The following is a 16,786-nucleotide window of genomic DNA, read 5'->3' as shown; positions in this document are numbered from 1 at the left end:
TTCACTTTGCTGTATAGAGTTAAAATATTGAACAGTCCTGTTCAATACCAGGTATTTATGCTTTGGTAGTAATGAACAGGCAAAAGTCATGCTAATTCCAAGACAGAGCTTTACTACAGGGGAAGGACTCTGTTCTTCCAAATACAAATACCTGAAAGGGACCAATACTCAACATTCAAAGAAACAAACTACAGAGAGACTGACAGGCAGCTCTATATAGTAACATTATTATACATGTAGTTTTCATTTGTTTACATGTAATTTCAGTGTTCTGCCTTATATCTTCCAATATTATAAATTCTTTGAGGACACACATTTTACCTGTGGTTTGACCTACAAAGCCCAGCCCAGTGTTTTACTAAAATGTAATTTCAGTGTTCTGCCTTATATCTTCCAATATTATAAATTCTTTGAGGACACACATTTTACCTGCGGTTTGACCTACAAAGCCTAGCCCAGTGTTTCACTCTAGGGGTGTTCAATAAAAACATATTAAGTTGAAATAATGAGTGCATAATATTGGTGTATTAATTAGATTGGGTTGCCAGATAAAATACTGGATGCCAAATTAAATTAGAATTTTAAATTCTATATTCAAATTTAACTGGGCATCCTTATTTTTGTTTGCTAAATCTTGCAACTCTAATTATGAGTAACCTCTAGTAAGAAATCAGATCTTGCAGCCCCACAGACTGGCTAAGGGTTTCTTTCTTTAGCAGTGAGACCGACCTAATCCAAAGGCTTTAGAACCAAGCAATCTCACATCCTCAACAGAGAGACTGAACTAGAAAACACATACTATAATTGTCTGATTTTTAGAGAGGATAGAATAAAATACTCACTATAATTCCTAGTTGCAGAAAATTTGGGAAGGAGCAAAGGAGATAATTATTATGCCTTTTATATGTTCTTTAGAAGAGATATACTCTGCAGGTACAAAAATCATATTTAGATACACTTTTCTTTCAGGTCTGTTTATTTTTTTATTTTTTATTTTTTTTGCGGTACGCGGGCCTCTCACTGTTGTGGCCTCTCCCACTGCGGAACATAGGCTCCGGGCGCGCAGGCTCAGTGGCCATGTGGGATCTTCCCGGACCGGGTCACGAACCCGTGTCCCCTGCATCGGCAGGCGGACTCTCAACCACTGCCCCACCAGGGAAGCCCTGGTCTGTTTATTTTTAAAGGTAATTCTGATAGAAGATTGGCTCAAGGGGTGGGAAGGTTTGTGGAAAGGTTTGAAAGAGAGAACATTATAACTGGCAATTTCTGGGACTTCCCTGGTGGTCCAGTGGGTAAGACTCCATGCTCCCAATGCAGGGGACCTGGGTTCGATCTCTTGTCGGGAAACTAGATCCCACATGCATGCCGCAATTAAGTGTCATCATGCTGCAACTAAAGAAGCTCGCAGGCCAGAACTAATAGCCTGCGTGCCACAACTAAAGATCCTGCATGCTGCAAGGAAGATCCCGCATGTTGCAGCTAAGACATGGTGCAGCCAAAATAAATAAATAAATTTTCTTAAATTGGCAATTTCTTCACTTATAGAATTGACTGCTTAGTGAATGCAGCTTCTATTTTGGACAGATTCTTTTTTTTTAATTTCCAAAAGTAAAAACTTCCATATTTTTTTTAAAGCACAACATAATATGGGCAGACGGAATTGGACCCTCTGGCTTTGGTGTGGTCATGTTTCTCCAGTATTATCTCAATGAGCAGGGAGACCGGATCTACTCGCTGAAGAAGCTTGACCCTATGAGACAACAGACCTGCGTGGCCCATCCTGCTCAGTTCTCCCAGATGACAAATACTCTTGACACCAAATTACCATTAAGGCATGCCTTAAGGTGCTCGTGACCCAGCAATTGCACCCCGTCCTCTGAGGATCTCTTAAAATTTCAGGTCTCTTCTGCTGTCTGCTCACCCTCAAGAGACTTTCTGAAACCAAGCTCTTCAATCTGTGAGCCTTGGAGCTTTCCTACGACCCTTGCTCTTTGGAATCCAGTCTCATGATTGCCTTCGATCATGCTTGTTGTGAGGCAATCATGGTAGCATCCCCTTTAAAGGGAAGACGTTTGAATCTTCTTATACTTTGAATCAGTGCCAGGTTATTAAAATGATTTGAAGAAAAAAAACATAATAGGACCCCACCAACATTACCACCTACTCCAATTAGGACAGGGTCTAAAAATCCCTCCTATCCTTGTAATTTCTAATTGCTCTCTATCCCAAACCTTATAGTCTTGAAGGAAAAAAAAAAGCTACTTAAAGATGTCCAGAAATGAATGTGATGGGGAAGCATTGGCACTACATATACACCACACTTCATCTTGACTTGGACACATGCTGGAAGGACTAGCCTTGTTCAAGCCTTAATAGAGAGCAACATGTAAATCTCAGAGAAAGAGAAATTCATAATATTTACTTTACAAATTAATGAACAAAATAAGAATAAAGACAGTAACAGACCTAAAGTTCTCTGTACATATTTGTTGAATAAAATGATTTTAAACTTCAGACATATGTGCCCAATTTTTTTTAAAGTCAAATTTTGCAAGGACATTTCTATTAATGTACACGGGTAGAAAAAAAATTTAAGTGAAATTGACATTTTGGCTCTTGGCCTCAACAGGGAGCCCTTCATGTAACTCAGCCAGTAAAGATTTAGATTTCTAAAATCTTGGTATCCAAGGCCATGAATTAAAGGCCCGTTCTATAAACTTTATGTCCTGAAGTAAGCCAGGATCCTGCTTGTTGATCCTGCTTATTTATGTTAAATAAATAAATAAAATAAAATAAAATAAAAACTGGAAAATAACAAGTTTTCATGAGGATGTAGAGAAATTGGAACCCTTATCCATTGTTTTTTTTTAAAATTTTATTTAGTTTTTGGCTGCATTAGGTCTTTGTTGCTGTGTGCAGGCTTTCCCTAGTTGCAGCGAGTGGGAGCTATCCTTCATTGTGGTAAGCAGGCTTCTCACTGCGGTGGCTTCTCTTGTTGCAGAGCAGGGCTCTAGGTGCACGGGCTTCAGTAGTTGTGGCACGCAGGCTCACTACTTGCGGCGCAGGGGATTAGTTGCTCAGCAGCATGTGGGATTTTTCTGGACCAGGGATCGAACTCATGCCCGTGCATTGGCAGGCGGATTCTTAACCACTGCACCACCACGGAAGTCCCCCCTTATCTATTTTTGATGGGAGTGTAAAATGGTACAGCTGCTGTGGAAAACAGTATGACAGGTCCTCAAAAAGTTAAAACATAGAATTACCATATGACCCAACAGTCCTACTCCTAAGTATATACTCAAAAGAATTGAAAGCAGGGAATCAAACAAAATACTTGTATGGGAGTTTTCATAGCAGCATTATTCACAATAGCCAAAAGGTAGAAACAACCCAAGTGTCCATCAGCTAGCTAATAAATGGAAAAACAAATTATGATATAACCATACAATGGAATTTTATTAAGCCATAAAATGGAATGAAGTACTGATACATGCTACAATATGGATGAACCTTGAAAACATTATACTGAGGAAGTAAGTCAGACATAAAAGGACAAATATTGCATGATTCCACTTTCGTGAATTGCCTAGTAAAGGCAAATTCAAAGAGACTACCAGGGGCTGGTGAAATGGGGTAATGGGGAGTTATTGCCAAATGGTAGGGTTTCTATTTGAGGTGATAAAAAATTTTGGAAACAGACAATGGTGACAGTTGCACTACACTGTGAATGTAATTAATGCCACTTAAAAATTATTTAAAAGGATTTGCAACAACATGGCTGGAGCTAGAGGGTATTATGCTTAGTGAAATAAATCAAATCCTGTGTTTTCACTTATATGTGGAAACTAAAAAATAAGCAAATGAATATAACAAGAAACAGAAACAGACACAGATATAGAGAACAAACTAGTGGTCACCATTGTGGAGGGGGTGGGGAAGGGACAAGATAGGTTAAGGGGATTAAGAGGCACGAAGTAGAAGATATAAAATGAATAAGATACAAGCATCTAATGTAGAGCCAATGTTATAACTTTAAACGGAGAATAATCTATAAAAATATAGAATTACTACATTGTAAACCTGAAACCAATATAACACTGTAAATCAACTACACTAAAATAAAAAAATTAAAATGATTAAAATGGAAGTGTTCGGTACATACATTTCAGCGCGCGCGTGCACGTGCACACACGCACACACAAACAAAAACCTGGGCCTAAGACTTGATCTGGAGTAGGGTGACTCTAAATTCCAGAACAATCCACATATATGACTGTTGGGCCAATGGTAATTAATAGTATCACCTTAGGCTTTCAAATTTGTGCCAGTTTTAACAATAAATTATATGGTCACCCTATCGCTAAGGATCTGATTTTAAGTGGTTCTGAGATCCTAACAACAGGGCATTAGGACCTTGCAAAGGTTTTGTGATGACATCTCCTTTTGAAAACTAAAACCCGCCGGCCTCCAGGGAACTGGAGGCAGTGAAGGAAACCTCTGCACTTCACACGAACGCCCCGCTACCAACTGGCAAACCGCCCTTTCCTCTGGGTCCTGATAACCCGAGACTAAAGAGAAACACTGGGAGGATAAAAGCGGAGGCCAAAGAGCGAACTGCGCCGGCAACGTCTCGTTCCCGCCACACTCAGTATGGCTGCTCCTGTCGGAAGTGGGGGAGGGATGCACCACCTCTCGTACGCCCCAGAGGGGCGGGCCCTAGGAGCCAAATGAGCTTCAGCAGACCAATGGGGAAAGGCAAGGGGCGGGAACTCGCCAGGGGCGTGGGCCAGAGGGCCGCCGGGGCTGGGGTATTGTGGTTGCCACGTTATTCCCAGTTCTTGTGGCTGGATTTTGCCCTGTCGTGTGCCACCGTCAGCGCTTCCGGGTTGAACTCGAACTAAGCTGATCAGTCCTCACCCTATCCAGTGCTTGTCCCTCCCCTTCAAAGCCAGCCCTTGTCAATGCCCAGCTGGCCCCTCCCTCGCCTTTGAGATGACTCATCTTTGTATCCCAACAATAAATTGGCGGCGCCAGATGTGGCCTAACACGTTTGAACATAAAACATTTTTTTTTCTGATTATAAAAATATATGCGTAATTTAGAAAATTTGGAAATTTGGGAAAGCATAATGAAAAGAAAAATGCTGATATCCCACCGGCCAGAAATAATCATGACTGATTTTTGTCATTCTTCCTTTTTTTTTTTTTCTGTGTATCTATTTTAACACAGTTGGGGTAATGCTATATAAAGTCATGTATTCTTTGTTACAAAGTAAGTATTTTTCTTCGTCATTTTAATTGAATATATAGTATAAAGTATTCCATGGATGAATGTGCCATAATTTTTGTATTTCTCCAATGAGCGATTAAATACTTGGGGATTTAAGTGAATAGCAGATTAGGGGTGGGGCAGGTAGAGAAGGAGAGACAGCTAAGAACTGGCTACTCCACAACTTGATCTTCCCTTTGTAAAGTTGTTCCACAAGAATTACAAGATTTTAGAGCCTTTAGACACTTTACAGTCTTAAGATTCTAGAGTATTACACTCTTGAGAAACTCAGAATCATAATATCTTGGGGTGGTAAAGATCTCTGAAGAAACAAAACCAAACTTTCACCAAAAGTAGGAGTATCTAATAATCAGAGCCTTCTCAAAAGTTGGGTGTTTTCGGACTTCCCTGGTGGCGCAGTGGTTAAGAATCCGCCTGCCAATGCAGGGGACACGGATTCGATCCCTGGTCCGGGAAGGTCCCACATAATGCAGAGCAACCAAGCCACAACTACTGAGCCTGTGCTCTAGAACCCGCGAGCCACAACTACTGAAGTCCTCGTGTCTAGAGCCCGGGCTCCACAACAAGAGAAGCCACTGCAATGAGAAGCCCTCGCACTGCATCCAAAAGTAGCCCCCGCTCGCCATAACTAGAGAAAGCCTGCGTGCAGCAACGAAGACCCAATGCAGCCAAATAAATAAATACATACATTAAAAAAAAAAAAAAGTTGGGTCCTTTACATTTAAGATGTCACCTCTTACTAGATGTACTCAGTCTTTCTCCTGTGTTAAAATGGCTGTAACAACTCTTCACAGCCTGGTCAAGAAATATGTTAGGTCTTGTAGCCCCAACTTCTGGTAGGAGCTTTCCTAGTTATCTAAATGTTGTCTTGCACTACAGTTTCTAATTAGGCAGATAAGCAGGATAGAGAAGGAGGAGTTTTCCATGATTTTATTCACTTATTTATTTACTTGACAGGAGAGAAATAAGTTTTGATCTCTTTTGTTCCCTCCCATGGGACTTTCCATGGGAGTAAAGGGACTGACTGCTCAGGGAGCCTGTAATAATGGTAAATTGGCCTGAATGTGGGTCTCCAAGTAACAATTATCAAATGAGATAATGTTGAGAGGTAGAGGCTGGATGAAAAGAGCATTGGGTTAGGAGGCTAAAACCTGAGTCCACTTTCTAGCTGTGTGATGTTGAGCAAGTCACTTCAGTCCTCTGAGTCTTAATTTCCTCATCTTGCGATGAGGATGTAAGTCCCTCTACTTTCTTTATAAGATTGTGGTGAAGAATAATTGAGAAAATGTCTGTGAAGGTGTTTCAGGAAAAAGAAAGCACTGTGTTGCTGTTATTATTAGATGGCATAAACATTTTTTAAAGAAAGTTTTGAAACTTTTGAAGAATCATAATCCAGAAAAATTGGGGAAGAAGATATGGCAAAGGTCAAGTGGCATAGTAACTCCCCTAGGCCTATATGGCCGTGCATGTAGGGGAGTCCTTCATGAGGTCAGTGACCGCTTCTTACTTCATGACAGCATTATCAACAAAGGGTGACTTCTGTTTTACTCAGAAGGATTTACCTCTTTGGCTTGGAAGGAACAGGGTTACCTCAAGTGATTTAGGGTGGAGATTTGTTGAGCATTTCATGGTAGGGATACACTTGCTGGAGGACCCTGAAATGCTGAGCAGTCCAGTCTCAGGAAGAGTTGGAATTCAGGAAGAGAGGGTGGTTCTAGATTTGAGAAGGGGCTAGGGCCCACAATAGAGTTGGAAGGTCTGGCCTCCTTTTAGCCAGGCTTGAAGAATAATCTGTTCACTTGGATTGAGCTTTAGTTTCCTCATCTATAAAGTGGAAAGAATAATGAACTGCCTATGTATGGCAGAATAATGGAATCCAAGACCATTAGAAATGGAGGGCCTTCAGAATTATATACACATATAATGGATTAAAAGAGAGCTGTTCTAATTAAAGAAGAAGGCAGGAGTTTTGGAGGGTAGCCCTATCTACTTGGCCTTTCCCTTGATCTTAGAGCTCCTAGTGTATCATCCTTATTGTACAGTTTTGGATATTGAAGTCTAGAGAGAAGTGACTTGCTCGGGGTCACATAATGGTGGTGCTGGGACTTGAAAACAGGTTTCTTGAACCCCAGCGTGATTTTCTTTCCCTGAATATAAGCTGCTTCCTAAAACATGATAAGAGTATGTATAAAAGGCTGAGATTGACAGGAACAAAAGTATTAAGACTCCAAAGGATAAATGGGTAACCAGCAATTCACAAAGGAAATAAAATTGTATAACAAAGCATGGGAAAGGTTCAGTCATACTAACAACAGAAAATGAAAACTATGCAATTTATACTCTATTAGATTTGAAAAGGTTTTTGATATGAAATTTTTTACTTAACAAAATTTGGAAAGTTTTCAAATATATTAATATTCAATGTTTCTGGAGGTGTGGTAAAACAGGAAATACAGAGAAATAAAGTGATAGCAATTTGACAAAATATATCAAAAGCCTCAAAATGAATCTATCTGGAAGTAATTCTGCTTCTCATGATAGCTATCATTAGGAAGTAATTTTAACATGAAAATTTAGTATAATCTATAATATTAAAAGTAGACAATTTAGGATCCAATGATACATCTTTGTAATAGAATATTATTCAGCTACAATATGATATTTGCAATGAGTTTTTTTTTAGTAAACTAGGGTATAGATTATGTTATAATATACTGGAAACAAAACTACTTCTAAAATTGGATGCAGACCATATTAAAATTATTTTTTAAATACATGGATAAAAGAGAAATATAATGAAATGTTACTGTACTGGCTGTCTTTGGGTAGTGTTGATTTTGTTTATTTTTAAAAATAAATTTATTTATTTTATTTATATTTAGTTTTGGCTGCGTTGGGTCTTCGTTGCCACGCGCAGGCTTTCTCTAGTTGCAGCGAGCAGGGGATACTCTTCATTGAGGCGCGCAGGCTTCTCATCGCAGCAGCTTTTCTTGCTGCGGAGCACAGGCTCTAGGCATGTGGGTTCCAGTAGTTGTGGCTTGCGGGCTCTAGAGCATAGGCTCAGTAGTTGTGGCGCACAGGCTTAGTTGCTCTGTGGCATGTGGGATCTTCATGGACCAGGGCTTGCACCCATGTCCCTTGCATTGACCGACGGATTCTTAACCACTGCGCCACCAGGGAAGCCCTATTTGTTTATAATTTTCTATCTTCTCCAAAAGTTTTGCAGTAAGTATGCCCTCCCTCCCATTTTTAAGAAACAGTCCTCACAGACTCAAATAGGAGTAGCATATCATGAGAACTATTTATATTTTGATTAGGAAACTTGGGGCCAAAGATGTTAGTATTTGTCAGCAAGCCCAGTGTTTGTCCACAGATATTTTCTGGTGCCTCCAATATGTACATGCAATAAAGATGCTGAGAGAAACACAATGCTGAATCACACAGGGATTCTAAAATCAAAGAGCATGATCTGGGGGTCAGACAAACACATCTGTAAAGAACTATAATACAAGTGGTAAAGTCCAAAAGGGAGGTATAGGAAAGTAGGTTGAATGGAGTTATCAGTGTAGTAGAAGCAATGGGTATATAAATAGGAGTGGTTGGAATGGTAAATTGGAGATAGATCATGAGAGTTATGAATTCCAAGGAAAGGAGTATGTTGTTAAATTGGAAGGCTATAAGTAGCTATTGAAGGTTTTGGTGTGTTTTTTAATGTTGTTTCTTAAATAATGATCTCCATGATATATACTTCAGGAAGGCAGCTTTTGGAAATAAACTGGAGTGGGGATGAGACTGAAGGCTGTAGATCAATTAGAAGCCAGCACAATAGTTCAGGTGAGAGACAGTGAAAGTGGATCTTGGGAAGTAGATGTGGAGGTAAAGAGGAGGAGGCATTCAAATAAAGTCAGATAACTGGAGGATTGGACAATTGGGGATGAAGGTTAGAAGCTCCTATCTCAGTAGGTCAAGAAAGTATTCCCTGGGCTTAGAATACAGGTTCTGGGCTTCTAGAAAGATTCTCAACTGAGTTGAACATGTAGCTGCTTGGTGAGAGGCTCTTTGCACCCTCTCCCTCTCTTCTTATGGGCTTCTAAGATCTCACTAACCACTTGCGCTTCCCTCTTGCAGCCTCTTCCATCATCCTTTCTCCCTCTCTCCGGAGTTAGGTAATCCCCACTCACTTGGCCCAGCCCTGCACAAGCAGAAAACTCCTGGTAAAGTACAGGCTGGGGAGTCAGCACCATTTCTTTCTGGCTTTTTTTAGGTAGCCAGCTCTCTTCCGCCTCTGGCCTTCTTTTTTTTTTTTTTTTCCCTTTCAAGTATGATTTTCTTTGTACCAAAACTATACCAAAAAATAGAAGCAGAAGAGTCCTACTTGAAGCTAAAATAGTTTTCAGTTGGAGGTAGCTTAATGCATATATTTTCACTTAAGCCAAAAATTAGAGCTATTTGACATCCTTGGGAAACTTTTTATAATAGGTACCACAGAATTATTACTTTAAAGGAAGTTTAACCTGAGATCAAACATATTCTTTTAAAGGGCCTCCTTTTATTCTCTCTTGTTCCCTAAAGCTTTCTCTGATGTGGTTGTGCTGTGGGCTGGAACAGATATTTTTAAAAGCTTTTAAAGACAACTGGCTTGTAAAAATAAAGCCAGAAAGGCAAAAGTTTCTCCATGCTTTTGTGTGTGTGTGTGTGTGGTGCAAGATCTGGAAAAAAAATCTAAAATCCATAATTATATCTAGAAACCTATAAATATCACTCATTCATTATTCCATTTAACATTTTAGGAACCTCATTGTGTTCTACAAACTGTGCCAAATGCTGGGGATACAAAGAAAAATGAAGAATATTCCTTTAAGAATGTGCTACACAGGACTAAGTATAACATTAAGTGGACAAAGATTGGGAGACATCTGTCTTGAGGGGGAGGAGAAATTTACAAAGCTGAAGAAGTTGGTGTTTCAGTGCATTTAGCCTCCATTCTTATCTGGGAAAAGACTGACCTCATTGTTAGTTCCTCAGTTAAGTTGCTCGGGGCCCAAGTTCATGTGTGTTGTGTAAATGCCAATTCACCAAGTGTTGGTTTGAGATTTAGGATTGGCAATGGAAGGATCTCAGAGCTTCCAGTTTGCTTTTTGCTGTTGTTGACCATAAGAATGGACTTCCAGGGCCTCCCTGGTGGCGCAGTGGTTGAGAGTCCGCCTGCCGATGCAGGGGATACGGGTTCGTGCCCCGGTCTGGGAGGATCCCATATGCCGCGGAGCGGCTGGTCCCGTGAGCCATGGCCGCTGGGCCTGCGCGTCCGGAGCCTGTGCTCCGCAACGGGAGAGGCCACAACAGTGAGAGGCCCGCATACAGCAAAAAGAAAAAAAAAAAAAAAAAAAAAAAAAAAAAAAAAAAGAATGGACTTCCAGAGCTAATAAAATCTATTGTCATTACCCTGTTTTTGTCATGTACAAGGTGTTTAAGCTTAGGCAAGCCACCTATCTTCTTCCCTTAGTTTTGTCATCTACAAAGTGAGAAAACATACCTATCATCCTACCTTTGGTAAAACTGCATAATGTTCATGTAGGTGGTTTGATTATCTTTGTTAATATTTGAGGTGGAATAAAAAAGAATACTCTTTTAAAAATGCTCACAATTGGGACTTCCCTGGTGGTCCAGTGGCTAAGACTCCGAGCTCCCAATGCAGGGGGCCTGGGTTCGATACCAGGTCAGGGAACTAGATTCCACATGCCACAACTAAGAACCCGCACGCCACAACTGAAGATCCCACACTCGGCAATGAAGATCCTGCATGCCGCAACTAAGACCCGGCACAGCCAAATAAATAAATAAATTTTTAAAAATGCCCACAATCTAGTGGGAAAGATATACAAATGAGCAAATAGTTACAATATGCTGTGTTGAGGACATGAAAAATAGGCCAGAGAAGTATAGTGGAGGGACAATACCATTCCTGTGAAATGCATGCAAGAGGCTAAATAGGAAAGGTAACATTCAACTTGTGTCTTGAAAGAAAAGTAGCAGGGCTTCCCTGGTGGCGCAGTGGTTGAGAGTCCGCCTGCAGATGCAGGGGACACAGGTTTGTGCCCCAGTCCGGGAAGATCCCATATGCCGTGGAGCGGCTGAGCCCGTGAGCCAAGGCCGTTGAGCCTGCGCGTCCGGAGCCTGTGCTCCGCAACGGGAGAGGCCATAACAGTGAGAGGCCCCGCGTACTGCAAAAAAAAAAAAAAGAGAAGTAGGAGTTTTCCAGGTGGATGAGTAAAGAAAGGTCATTTCGGCAGAGAAAATTGCAGGTACAAAGGCAGGGAGGTGTGAGAGAGTATATCATGGTTGAAGAATTACAGGAATTTATGTTGACTGGGGAGTAATATTTGTGTTGAAAAGGGTGGCAAATGAGGCTAGATACGTAGACAAGTTCTAGAGAGTGAAGGACTTGGTATGTTGTATCCAGGAGTTTGGACTTAATCCTATAGGCTACTCTAGGGAGCCACTAGCCATATGTTGCTATTTACATTTTAAATAAAATTAAATTAAAATCCAATTTCTAGGTTGTACTAGTCACATTTCAAGTACTCAATTGCCATAGGTGGTTGGTAGCTACCATACTGGACAGAGCAGATAATAGAACATTTACGTATTTGCAGAAAGTTCTGTTGGACAGTACTGCTACAGGCAGTGTGTGGGGAGCATTAAACATCCTTGGGCAGGGAAGTGACACGGTCATATTTGTTATATTTGTGATTAGAAATATCACTCTGATGGCAGCATTAAGAATGGCTTGGAGGAGAGAGAGAGAGGGATTTGTCAAATCATTTTAAAAGTGAAGTGATCATAATTTACTATTTGGTTACCTCTTCCTTAGCCCTACTGTCTTAGCTGCCTCTCCTCTAGTATCCCTGCATCATGAAGGCAAAACTATCCAGAATTTAGGCCTAAAGGATGTACTTCAGGCAGCCCTTACAGGTGGCATTCAAATGTTCCATCCCTTTTCTTCTATTTCTCCCAATGGGGAGGTCACAAGGGATTTGTTGAGCCTCAATCTATTTCCTACTCTAGGCTGATGGCCCAAAAGGCTTCTAGAAAATAAAGAGAGGGGAAGCAGCATATCATATGCCTGGGAGAATAGGAAACTGGCTTATCTGCCACCTATTTGTAGACGGGTACTCAGTACTCATCCCAGGATATAACTCAGAATGTCCCTTACTGCCCACATCTAATCAGGCACCATTCCTGGTCATTATACCTCCTTAACATCACTTATATTAATTCCTCTCCATCTCTATCAGTGCCTTAATTTAGGCCTTCCTTCTTCTCTCTTATATTACTCCCTTAGGGAGCTTCCAGGTTGATGAGCACCTGAAGATTTGGGGAGAGTGGTGTGCTCAGAGAAAGTATGGAAGCTCCTCCTCCTTTCCCCATACTTTGCCCTATGCATCTCTTCCATCTGGGTGTTCATCTATAGTCTTTATCATATCCTTTTATAATAAACTGGGAATCCAGTTTAAAAAATTCCTCCCTTAGTCTTCTGGCTGGACTCGCTGGCTCCATTCTCTCGTCCACTATTCCATTCTTCACTGGCTCCTGACTGGTCAAATCTTCCCCAACCCTTTGGCCTAGGATTTAATGATGTGACTCTGTTCTTCCTCTCTAGTCTCTTTTCTCACCATTTTTTCTCTATGTCTACATTTCAGCCAAACTTGAAGCTCCCCAGACATTCATCACTCCCTCTTTTTCAAAACCACATAGTGAGTAAATGGCTGAAGCAGGATTTGATTCAATACATTTTCTCCCATCCTTATGTCTCTACAATGCCACTTGTGAAAGTGCAGACAGAAATGCTATTGTAGAGATGGGTTAGAGGTAGGAGAAAAAAGAGCTAGAAGAAGAGGAAGATTTCAATCAGTTCACCAGATGCATATTACCATGGTTCAGGCCCTGGAGTAGATACTGGAGATACAAAGACAAGTCTATAGAAGGCTGAAGCAAGAAGGTAGGAGCCTTAGTACCTGGAAAGTAGCCTGTGTTGAGGTGTGTCTTGGTATCCCCAAGAGAGTTTTAGTTTTTAGAGTCTGGAGACAAAATAAGTCAGAGAAGCTACAAAATAATAGATAGGGAAGGATATCTGATCATATCTGTATGAAAGTGTCCTTCTGGAAAGTTCAGTAAGCTCATATACCTTTATAACTCATGACATAATCAACAAAGCTTGGCAACAATAATATAGATTCCAATAGATTAATAGATATTGCTAAGGTATCTTTACATCCATGTATGCTGATTTCACCTCCCTTTTGGGTCCTTGATTCCTGACCTTTTAAAGTATTCTAGTTTAAAAGGGAAGCCTTTTACTTCGATACATAGAACTAATTGTCCTCTTCTTTTTACCTCTTCCCTTCAGCTTCCTCCCTCCTCAGAGTGTATGAACAACACAAAGATGGATTTGTATGTTACCAGATAGCAGTTACCTGGACTAGACAAGGAAAAAACTCTCTGGCTTAGCCAACCTGCCCTTCTGGAAACCTGTATTTGCAGTCCTATGGAGCCGAAGGAGCACAGGTGCTGAAATTAGCCAGCTCATCGCTTACAGTGTGCCTTATGTTAACTAGGTAACTTCTCTGTGCCTCTGTTCCTCATCTATGAAATAAATATAATGATCCCCAGCTTCACAGGGTTATTGGGAGAATAACCTGAAAAGATCTGACCTGACACACTAAGAACTTGAAGTGTTTTGTTTTGTTTTGTTTTGTTATTTTCTATTTAAAAATTCACTTCTGGGACTTCCCTGGTGGCACAGTGGTTAAGAATCCGCCTGCCAATACAGGGGACACTGATTTGATCCCTGGTCCCGGAAGATCCCACATGCCACGGAGCAACAAAGCCCGTGCGCCACAACTACTGAGCCCACGTGCCACAACTACTGAAGCCCGTGCTCCTAGAGCCCATGCTTCGCAACGAGAAGCCACCACAATGAGAAGCCCGCACACCGCAACAAAGAGTAGCCCCTGCTCGCCGCGCCGCAACTAGAGAAAGCCCGCGCACAGCAAGCAATGAAGACCCAACGCAGCCAAAAATAAATAAATAAATAAATAATTTTTTTAAAATTCACTTCTAAAAATCCCAACAGTTTTTAGATACCCATGCAGACAATAACCTGTGGTGGAGCTATGACTTGTCTGCTATTTCCCCAGGAAAAACGAATTGCCATCTCTATGTTGCCCCCAATACTTTACACACAATTTTGCTATTTCATCTGCCATACTATGTATTAATTATTTGTTACTTTCTCTTTCCCATGTTTGATTGTGAGCTCCTCAAGGACTGACATCCTGTCTGATTAATTCATTCCAGCACCTGGCACAAGATGTGTAGATCTGACTTCTAACCTCGATGTAAAAGCTGATTGACCCTAAGTGAATTTTCCGACATTCAATTGCCTCATAAAAATTGATAATAACTATTTTTTATTTGAGTGGCCGCTATGTGCAATGCATTATGCTCAGTGCATCATTTAACTGTGAATTTGTCTCTTTAGGTGGTCTCTTAGCAACTCTTCTCCACAGGGGTTAAGGGCTACCTTTGGAGGATGTAGATTTACCTACATAGCCCTTTGTAGCTCCTTGGAATTTCATCATAGGAAGGATTGATAAAGCAATAGGACAAGGTACCTTGGCAGGGTTTCTGACAACAAAGGAAACTCCCTGTTACTGAAGACCTATTCATATTTACCAGTTTTTACAACTTTTCCTTGCTAAGTACAAAAATAATAACAAAAACAGTAGCAGCAGCAATAATAACAGCAACAATAAAAATAACTGCATATTTGTTATTTCACTTGATGTTGACTTTGTAACCATGCACTCCCTTCATACAGAGTTTATATGTATATCTCTGTAACTGGAATCCTCATTGCTTTATAATTGTTTACAACTTGGTCTCCTTACTAATCTCTATGAGCCACTTAAAAATTGTATATATTTAAGGTGTAAAATATGATGATTTGATATACATATGCCTAGTGAAATGATTACTACAGTCAAGCTAGTTAATATATCATTTCCTCACATAGTTAGCTTTTTGTGTGATGACAGCACCTGAAATCTACTCTCTTAGGCTATTTCCAGTATTCAATATGGTGTTATTAACTATAATCATGCAGTACATTAGATCTCTAGATTTATTCATCCTGCATAACTGGACATTTGTACCTTTGACTAACATCTCCTCATCTCTCCCCTTCACCCCCACTGCCCCAACCCCTGGTAACCACCATTCCGTACTCTGCTTCTATGAGTTTGACTATTTTACGTTCCACATAGGTGAGATCGTGGATTGTCTTTCTGTGCCTGGCTTGTTTCATTTAGCATAATGTCCTCCACGTTCATCCATGTTGTCACAAATGGTAGAATTTCCTTCTTTTTAAATGCTGTTGTAATATTCCATTATACATATACTGTTTATACTGTTTTTGATAGTGGCTGTACAAATTTACATTCCCACCAGCAGTGTGCAAGGATTCCCTTTTCTCCACATCCTCACCAGCACTTGTTATCTTCTGTCTTTTTGATAATTGCCATTCTAACCGGTGTGAGATGATATCTTGTGGTTATGATTTGCATTTCCCTGATGATTAGTGATGTTGAGCATCTCTTCATATACCTATTGACCATTTGTATGTCTTCTTCTGAGAAATGTCTTAGATCCTTTGCCAAATTTTAAATCAGGTTAGTTGTTTTCTTGCTATCAAGTTGAGTTCCTTATATATTTTAGATATTAACTCCTTATCAGATGTATGATTTGCAAACATTTTCTCCCATTCCATAGGTTGTCACTTCACTCGCTGATTGCTTCCTTTGCTGCACAGAAAAACTTGTAGTTTGATGCAATCCTCTATGAGCCACTTAAGGGCAGGGACCATGTAAATATTCATCTCTGTCTTCCCAAGGTTCAAAGGATTGGCACAAAGTCATGCTAAGTAAATGGTTGATGCGTGTAAAATAAGTAAATGAATGTGTGCTGTGACATTATCTCATGTGAGAAGGGGTATGTCAGAGGGAAAACACTTTGTATAAATGAGACAGTTTGAAACTCAGCTCTGTCTCGGTCGGTTGGCCCTAGACAAGTCTCTTAACCTCCTGCAATATCCTTACATGTAAAATCCAGTGATAATATCTCACTAACAGGCTTCTTATGAGGAGTAAATTGATGCTCTGAGCATAATGCGCTGTACATAGTGGTCACTCAATAAAAAATAGTTATTATCAATTATTATGAGGCAACTGAATGTCAGAAAGGCTCACTTAGGGTCATTCAGCTTTTAAATAGAGGTTAGAAGTCAGATCTTCACGTCCCGTGCTAGACGCTGGAATGAATTAATCAGGCAGAACTTCAGTCCCTGAGGAACTCGCAATCAAACACGGGAAAGAGAAAGTAACAAATAATTAATATATAGTATAGCAGATGAAATAGCAGAATTGTGTGTAAAGTATTG

At 40.4% G+C, this 16,786-nt stretch overlaps 1 pseudogene across 1 annotated transcript; it reads left to right on the top strand.

Annotated features, from left to right (window-relative positions):
• The first annotated feature begins 1,673 nt into the window (after positions 1 to 1,673).
• On the top strand, positions 1,674 to 1,880 carry LOC309807819 (H/ACA ribonucleoprotein complex subunit 3-like; annotated as a pseudogene). Its single transcript has one exon. The product of its transcript is annotated as an H/ACA ribonucleoprotein complex subunit 3-like (transcript).
• Positions 1,881 to 16,786: the final 14,906 nt, after the last annotated feature.

Source organism: Mesoplodon mirus, assembly GCF_964341445.2.
Source record: "Mesoplodon mirus genome assembly, chromosome: 7".
Taxonomy (NCBI): Eukaryota; Metazoa; Chordata; class Mammalia; order Artiodactyla; family Ziphiidae; genus Mesoplodon; species Mesoplodon mirus.
Note: the sequence above shows the minus strand (reverse complement) of the source record. Positions and strands in the feature narration are given on the sequence as shown.